General features: G+C 39.0%; 1 pseudogene; it reads right to left on the bottom strand.

Annotated features, from left to right (window-relative positions):
- Positions 1-4,367: 4,367 nt before the first annotated feature.
- Positions 4,368-7,399, bottom strand: LOC145122802 (receptor-like protein EIX2; annotated as a pseudogene).
- Between the last annotated feature and the right edge of the window lie 1,875 nt (positions 7,400-9,274).

Raw genomic sequence — 9,274 nt, forward strand, 5'->3', positions numbered from 1 at the left:
TTTGTACCATTTGGTACCATCCATGTTCATCTTTGACCCTGAAAACCCATTTATTCTGAAGAGCCTTCTCCCCAACTGGAAGCTTTGTTAAGTGCCATGTGTTGTTCTTCTCAAGCGACTTCATTTCATCTTTCATTGCTAGCTCCCACTGCAATGAATCTTTCAACCCCATAGCTTCAGAGTAACACTGGGGTTCACCATTTTCTGTCAGGAGAATGTAGTTAACAGATGGTGAGTATCTTTTTGGTGGTCTGGTGACTCTGGAAGATCTTCTTAGTTGAACTTGAGGTGTGACTGGGGACTCTGGAGTTGGAGGACTGGTTTCTTCATCTTCATAATCATTACTGGAATTATCCCCTGAGCTCTCACTGTCAGTTGAGTCATCCCCAGATTTAGGGATTTCGACTGAAGCTTCTTTCTTCTTTTCATCATCTTCAAACTCAACATACTCCTTCTGAATTTCTGGACTTTTGTTGTTTCTGTCTTTGTATAACTCAGTTTCGTTAAAGGTGACGTTCTTGCTTCGGATTAACTTTCTGTTTTCACTATCCCAAAGCCTGTAACCCATTTCGTCTGACCCATAACCAATGAATGTACACTTCTTGGTCTTTGAATCAAGTTTATCCCTGTCACCATCTTTTAACAAACTGTAAGCAGTACAACCAAAAACTTTCAGGTGTTTGAGACTTACTTCCTTCCCTTGCCACATTTCTCCTGGTAATTTAAAATCCAAGGGAACACACGGTGAACGGTTGATCAAGTAGGCTGCAGTGTTAACTGCATCAGCCCAAAATGTCTTAGGTAAACCAGAATTCAACCTCATGCTTCTAGCCCTTTCATTCAGAGTTCTATTCATTCTTTCAGCTACACCATTCTGCTGAGGGGTTCCTGGGACCGTCTTGATCATCTTTATCCCTTGTTTGGAACAATAGTCAACAAACTCCTTGCTTATGTACTCACCACCATTATCCGACTTCAGGCATTTTACCTTCAAATCAGTTTCATTTTCAACAGCAGATTTCCATATCTTAAAAGTATCAAATACATCATATTTATTTTTAAGAAAATAGACCCATACCTTGCGTGTTGAATCATCGATAAAGGTTACATAGTAGTTTTTCCTCCTAGAGATGAAACTGGTGTTGGTCCAAATACATCCGAGTGAATAAGCTCCAACTTCTGAGCTTTCGGTGTCTTCCCCGTTTTTACAAAAGTAACCCGCTTTTGTTTCCCGAGAACACAAGATTCACAAAATTCAGTTTCAACTTTCTTCAAGTTTGGAAACTTTCCTTTTTGTGCCAACATCTTCAATCCCTTATCGCTCATGTGTCCGAGTCGTTGGTGCCATAAATTAGATGGACTCGGATTGGTGGTTACGGCATGAACACCATCACCAGGTATATCTACCATGTATAGAGTGCCTTTCTTCTTTCCTTTGGCAATCACCAAGTTGCCTTTGATCACTTTCCATTGTCCACCCCCAAAGTGAACATCAAGTCCTTCATCATCCAACTTACCAACTGAAATCAACTTTCTCCTTAAGTTTGGGATAACCCTGACATCTTTCAATGTCCAGGTGGTTCCCATGGAGGTCTTCAAATCTACGTCCCCTATACCCGTAATATCAAGCACTTGATCATCGGCTAAACGAACTTTGCCAAAGTCACCTGTTTGTAGGTTCTTGACCATATCTGGGCATGAGACAGCATGGAAAGAAGCACCCGAATCCATAATCCAGGATTCCATTGAATTCTCAACACAACATATGAGAAAATCTCCCGATTCTTCAGAGGATACATTGTGTACTTCTTTCTTTGCAGCTTGTGGTTTTGGACATTGGTTTGTAAAGTGACCTTTTTCTTTGCAATTCAAACATTCAATATCTTTTTGGTTCTTGGACTTCCCCCTTTTTCTGGACTTTGACCTGCCTCGACTACGTCCTCTTTCGTTTCTTCTTCCTCTACTTTCTATATGCAATAGAGAACTAGAATTAGAAGTCTCACCATTACTTCTCTGTCTGATATCTTCATTTACAATCAAGTCACAAATACTCTCGAAAGTGAGTTTGATAGTGCCGGATGCACTACTAACAGCTGTGACTGTGCCTGACCAACTATCGGGTAAAGATGATAAAAGGAGGAGCGCTTGTACTTCATCTTCAAACTTTATTGCAACTGAGGCTAAACGAGAGATAATCGAGTTAAACTCGTTTATGTGAGCGGTAACTGACATGCCTTCCTTTATTTTGGTGTTAACCAATTGTTTGATGAGGAACACTTTGTTGGAAGCGGACGGCTTCTCGTACATGTTGGACAAAACCTTAAATACTCCATAAGTAGTTGTTTCATTTACAATGTTATACGCAACACTTTTTGCCAATGAAAGCCTAACTACACCCAAGGCTTGTCGATCCAGCAACTTCCATTCTTCATCATACATGACATCCGGTTGTTCGCCCAACATAGGCAAATGCAAACTTTTCTGATACAACAAATCTTCAATTTGCATCTTCCAAAATCCATAATCGGTTCCATCAAACTTGTCAATCTTGATTTTACCATCTTCTGCAATTTTTTTTTCAATTTTCTGAAAGAACAGAGACATGTCTTGCAATTTTCTGGAACTTCAGGGGCCAAATCTGAGTTTTTCAAAATTGCTACAGTGCAGCTACAGTACCGCTACAGTGTCGTCTTCTCCGGCAGAACTTCGGTGCTACAGTGTCGTCTTCTCCGACGGGTTCAGGCGCTACAGTGTCGTATTCTCCGGCAACTGGTTTCCGGTCACTATTCCGGCAAACCTTTGACCGACGATTTGGACGTCTTTCGGTGGTCAAAAAATTTAGAAAAATATATTTTCGGAATCTTCGGAACAAGACCTTTCCAACGGTATACACCAAAATCGTTTTTGACGAAAAAAAAATTTCGACCAAAAACTGAAAATCACCCTCTGGAGCTAAAACCAAAGCTCTGATACCACTTGTTAGGATCGAGACACGAACACGAAACTCTCTCTCTCAGCTCACGAATTATAATTAACCAAGAACACAATGATTTAAGGTGGTTCGATCCATTTCTGACCTACGTCCACACGAGGGTAACTAGGAGTTTTTATTTCTTCTTCTTTTGTGTGTTATCAAACTACAGATACAATACAATCTTATATAGGATTTAATGGAGAAAAAGGAAAACCATAAAACATGGTCCGTAAGAACCCGATCACTATTCCTTTTTAATCAACCTTTTTTGACTAACTTTTCTGTGGACCACTTTGACGTGGATTCACACTCAACATCATCAACTGAGATTAAAATTAAAAGACAGCAGATAACATCATTTTCAATAAAGAAAGGCTTCAACGAAATAATAACATAATTCCATTAGTCTATGAATTGCATAGTATCAAACAAACTGATATATTACAAAGCATGATTTGTCAACCAATCTGTTGTACTCAAAGAAATAAGATTGCACGCACAACTTGATTTATTACCTTTGAAACTGAAAGTTGCAGCCAAGGCCACAAGCTCAATATATTTAAAAATCTGCAAAACAGAAAAAAGAAAATAGGAGGTGATTTTCTGATTTATTCATGATCAGAAAATACAAGTCACAAACAATATGAAATATCTATGCTAATGATTATTGCAGTTGATCCAAATCGATAAATAGGACTAAGACAGCCTACTATGATTATAAAAGTGTTTTTGTAAGATAGTACTGTTCAAAAGTAACCTAGATTGTTAGTTGGTATGTTAATGTCTGTTAAATATGTTAGTTACTGTTAGTATTTTATGTTAGTTCTGTTAAAAATGGCAGTTACGTATGAACCACTGTATTAGTTCATGAAACGTTGTTATGGTTGGGATATACTCAACTGTTTCTGGTCTTGTATATATAAGTCAATGTATTGTTTAGGAAGTTTGTTAACTTATTATCATATATAAATAAAAGATTTAAATTTAGTGTATCTTATCTTCCATTTCAAACCCTTATCTTTATCCCCAAAAAGTACAAACAGAGGGCACTACGAACATGTTATAACTCAATTTTTGAACTGTGCTTATATAAATCTAATTTAGAGTCGGGCTATTGTAGATTGCAGTTTGCGTCAAAAAGAAATCTCATTTGAAACCCCCAAATTTAGAGCTCATAGATTGCATCTTATCCTTAGACTACATAATGTGTCAAAGGAACTTCTCCAATTTTGTTGTAAATAACCTACAAAAAGAAGCCTGGTAGTAACAAGTATATAAGGACTGATCATCTTTCAAGTGCTAATTTGGCATATAACTTACATTGAGAATTGGTTAAAAGATAAAATACATAAATAAAACAATAAGTAAATAATGAACTTTTCAATATGTCTCATTCCACACAACCGGAAATTGCCACCCATGGTGTTGGTGGTGATTTTATTAATAAACGGGACTTAAAAAACCCTGCCAAATATAAGTGAAACGTGGTCTAACATTACTATACCTCTAGTCCTATAATAAGAACAATAATAGGTTTATGAAGCAACATACATAACAGGAAAGAAGAATTTAGAGACAACTACAGACAACTACATATGTGCAATCCTCCGCAATTTTGCAATGAACACCACTAACTTCACATAAACCCAATCTCTGAAGCTATCATAAAGGTGAAAAAATACATGCCTCCCACGACGGTTGATAAGTAGAGCGCCACATGCTACCCAAAATCCTGTCACAAAACCAGTGCCCCCACCAATACAAAACCATCCCCAATCTTCATCCCTGTCTTCGCCATCACCCTCACTTTTACCAACTTGTGATTCTTCATCTCCTGGACATTTTCTGGAAAGTGGAGGTCCACACAGTCCTGCATTTCCATCGTATCTTGAAGGTTGAAAGGATTGGAGTTGAGTGCTCAATGGGATTCTCCCTGACAAGTTGTTAGAGGAAACATCTAGGTAACACAACAAAGCCATTTGAGACATGCTTGATGGTATCCCTCCTGATAAACTATTTCTAGATAAATCCAAAGCTAAAAGATTTTTCATCTCACCAACTTGCTGTGGAATCTCTCCAAGTAGAGCGTTCTTTGACAAGTTGAGGGCAAGCAGTTGATGAAGATTGGTGAGTTCATATGGAATATGTCCTGTTAGAACATGTCAATGCTCTTCAACAATCCCAGATTACGGGTGAATTCACGCTCGTCTCCTTGCCACTCAATCATCGCATGGTCAACATACTCCTCATCATCATACTCCTCTTTAGTGCCATTGTACTTTTGTGAATAATATGAAATATATTGACGTGAATATGATGAAGCTGTATAGGGATGCACGTTTGGTGGCGGTAAGAATCCTTCTTGAGCCATTCTTGTAAGATTACTCAAACATGAGGGGATGCTTCCATGAAGATTGTTCCTTGAAAAGTCTAAAATTTGAAGATTTGGTAATTGACATACTTGTAAAGGGATGGTTCCAAAGAAGTTGTTTGATCTTAGGATAAGAGCATACAACCCCGATAAGTTTTCCCCAATCCAAGCAGGCACGTTACCGGAGAATCTGTTGGCCCCCAAATCCAACAAGTTTAACTTGGTGCAATTCTTTAGAGACAAAGGCAGTTGTCCAGATAAGTCGTTCTTGTATAAATACAACACCTCAAGATTGATCAAAGATCCAATAGAGGGAGGAAGTCTTCCAGATAGACTGTTGTGTCCTAGATTAAGAACTTTCAGATGATTGAAATGCCACAAACAGTCAGGAAGCTGCCCATTTAGAAAGTTATGGGAGAGGTCAAGAAATTGTAAAAACCCATCGACAAATTGGCATATGAAGGAGATTCCTCCAGAGAATTTGTTTCTTGAAAGATTTAATGATGCCAAACGGGGAGGAAGATGCGGTATTGGACCGTTAAAGCTGTTGGAACTCAAATCTATCGTTTTGGCAAAATCTCTTGATGATAAATCTGGTACTTCCCCACTGATGTTGTTGGAAGAGATATTCAAATATCTTAATTGCATGTTCCAAAATTCTAGAGGAACTGCGTCTGAAATTCTAGTATTAGAAATATCAAGATGGGTAAGTTTTTCCAGTTTTTGAATCCATCTGGGGAAGTGAGGCCCTAGGTTGCAAGAGCTCAGATAAAGGTGCTCTACATAAGAAAGGTTTGAAATATGATCAGTGGAAGATACTCCTTGTAGTGGGTTTTTTGAAAGATTTATAATAGAAGCCATCGAATTTCCAATGTTTTTAGAGATGGCACCACTAAGATGATTTTGAGAAAGGTCAATCTCTTCAAGGCAGGATAGTTCCCACAATTTCTCGCTTATGGTTCCATTTATGTGATTATCCGATAGGTTCAATCCTACTAGGGAACTAAACTTTTGGATGTCATCAGATAAAGACCCTGTAAATTGGCTTCTTTCAGCATACAAGTATCGTAATGTAAGTGATGTGCATCCAGACAAGTTGTACAGAAAGGAAGGAAAGTTGACAACAACAGAGTTGTTATTGAAGTTCAAACCATATAAACTAGAGGTTACCAAGATATTTGGGTATCCTATCTAACATGTTGCCAGAGAGATCAAGATCCCAAAGCATATTGCCGGTCAATGGGAACAACCAACGATACATGGATGAGGTCAGATTGTTGTTGCTGAGAATAAGGGTTTCAATAGATGAAGAAGAAGAAGAGTTGAGAAATGAAGAAGCATATGGATACATGACCTGTGACAGCTCACATCCATCTAAACTTAAATCTGATAGGTTACGGAGACTTGAAATCACATTTAGCCACTGGTTTGCTTTGGCTAGGGAAATCCCATTCATATCAAGTTCCTTCAAATGAGAGAGATGAGACAACCAGTCGAGGTTCTCAACTCTACATCTTCCAACAGAACCAAGGTAAAGGTGTTGCAAGTTGGTGAGGTTTCCAAACTCTGGAGGAATGGTTCCATAAAGAGAGTTATTTGAAAGGTCAAGGAACGTTAACTCTGTCAAGGAACCAATGAACCTGGGAATGGTTCCATGAAAAGAATTGGAGGAAAGATCAAGATGATTCAAGTAGGTTAAGTCAGCCAATGAATTGCTAATCTCACCTAAAAGACCATTGTGGTACAAATAAAGAACTGTGACATGATGACCTGTTGGGCTGTTGCACCTGACTCCAATCCATGTACAACAGTCATCATCTTCAGGTCTCCACGTAGAGACCCAACCATCAGGGTCTTGAAGGTTTGCTTTGAATTTAAGGAGAGCATCTCTCTCCTTATCCAAACACTTGTTCGTGATAACATCATTATCATCTCCTCCTCCTCCTTCCACTGCTACCAATTGGTTGGCAGTTGTATTTTGAAGGGGTAGCAAGACAAGTGAGAAAATTATAAAAACACAAGGATGCATCATGGTAATACAGATTTTTGTTTGTGTTGATGTATGTACCAAGATGTCCCTATGAAAACTAAGGTTTATATAGTGATAACTGCGAGAATGAATTATTAAAGTGGATGGACTCAAATTCTTGGCCAATTTGCATGGGGCATACAACACTTACTTTCCATGAAATTTAAATTGGCCCAAAGTAGACCTTCAAAGACTTGCAAGTCTTGAAAATTTGTATTTAATATTAATATCTTTTCCAATATTGTGATGTTTTTTGGTCATCAAATTATGTGATATAATTCTAAAAAAGCAAAATGATGGAATCAAATAGAGTAACCATCCATGAAATACGGATATGACAATTTGGGACTAAGAATGTAATGACTATGTAAAGCATTCTGCAACCATCACAAATTTCTCATCCACTCCCTCTTTAAGTCATTTTCATTATAACAAAATCAAATCCATCAAAATAACCATCGCAAAAAATACAAATTTGAGAAGAAAATATTTCATCTAAACCTAATAAATTTATTTTTCGAAACATCTTTTGTATAATTGTAGTTCATGTACATTAATGTTTATGATTACGATCAACACATGTAATAAAGGTTGTCCACGGGAGTGCCCATCAAGGCGTTCACGACCCGATGTGGTAGTGATCGTCTCTCGCGGAGCATTTGGAAAGTGACGGTTTCAGTATCGTCACCGGGGTTGAATGTGGCGAGAAATTCCAAGGTAGGTTCAACATAAGTTGCTGCTCAGTTATAGAGGAATTGTCCCCATCCGATGTTGTTAAACAAAGCTTGGACTCCCTCTAGTACTCCAAGACTGTCAAAGGTTTCCCTATGGAGGAATTTTGTTGACTTGACTTGTCGTTTATTGGAAACGAGAAAGTCATATGTCTTTCGATCCTCACGATTTGTCAAACGAAACGGAGGATTATTTGATTTTCCTTTTGATCCTCCTTTGGAGGAAGTAGCTCCTGTCCCTGTTTTTGTACGTTTTGACATTTTCTTGGGACAAATTTTTATCAACAAGACCACACAATTCCAACACTAATGCAAATAATCAAGATTAAGGAGTGAAAGTACCAATTTGCTTAGACCATTAGTGCCACCCAAAGGATTTCGTCTAGACGCACCCCAAGCTTACAATTTTCTCCGTATTTGATGTTTTAAACGCTAAAACAACCCCTCAAACGAGCTTGAAAATGAATTTCCGTCGATTCGAATGGCGGTACCCGGAATTCGACGGAAATATTTTTCGTGAGCTTTTCCTTAAAAATTATTATGATTAGAAAGCCCTTGAGGAGAGAAACAAAACCCCGTGCTCAGATTCTTCAATGGTGGCCGGAGTTGGTCGGAAAACGCGAAAGAAGGTGGTGGTGGGTGGTGGTGTCGCCCGGAATTCCGGCCACGGATCGGACCGGATTTTGGGTGGGGTTTGTAGAGGATGAAAAATGGTGAAGAATGGCGGTGGTTTCACGAGATTCCGACCGGTAGAACTCCGAGAAAATTGATTTTTGTGTGAGGAGTGGGTTATGGTGTTCTTGAGTTTCTAGAGAGAAAATGGTGAAGTTCTTGGGGTTTAGAATGAAGAAGAAGGGTGTTGAGGGTGTTTTAATCTTTGGTCAATGGAGGTCAAACCCGGTTTTTAGTTGGTCAAACAATTTAACCCCATGGTCAACCAAAGTCAACAGCTCAAGAAATCAGTCAAACGGCCTACACGCGGGTTAGGCGCGAGCCGCGTGCAGGCCGCGTCTAACTGCTCAAAATCGAACTTTTTCTTATGACTCTTCACGCGGGTGGTACTCGGGTCGCGGGTTGGCCGCGGATGCTGAACAGGTTCGGGTGTTTTTCTGCTACGCGGGCCGCATGCACTTTCTTCACATTGTTTATGCGGGCCGCGGGCCTTCATC

The sequence above is a fragment of the Lactuca virosa genome, chromosome 6, assembly GCF_052849685.1.
Source record: "Lactuca virosa cultivar CGN04683 chromosome 6, Lactuca_virosa_CGN04683_v6, whole genome shotgun sequence".
NCBI lineage: Eukaryota > Viridiplantae > Streptophyta > Magnoliopsida > Asterales > Asteraceae > Lactuca > Lactuca virosa.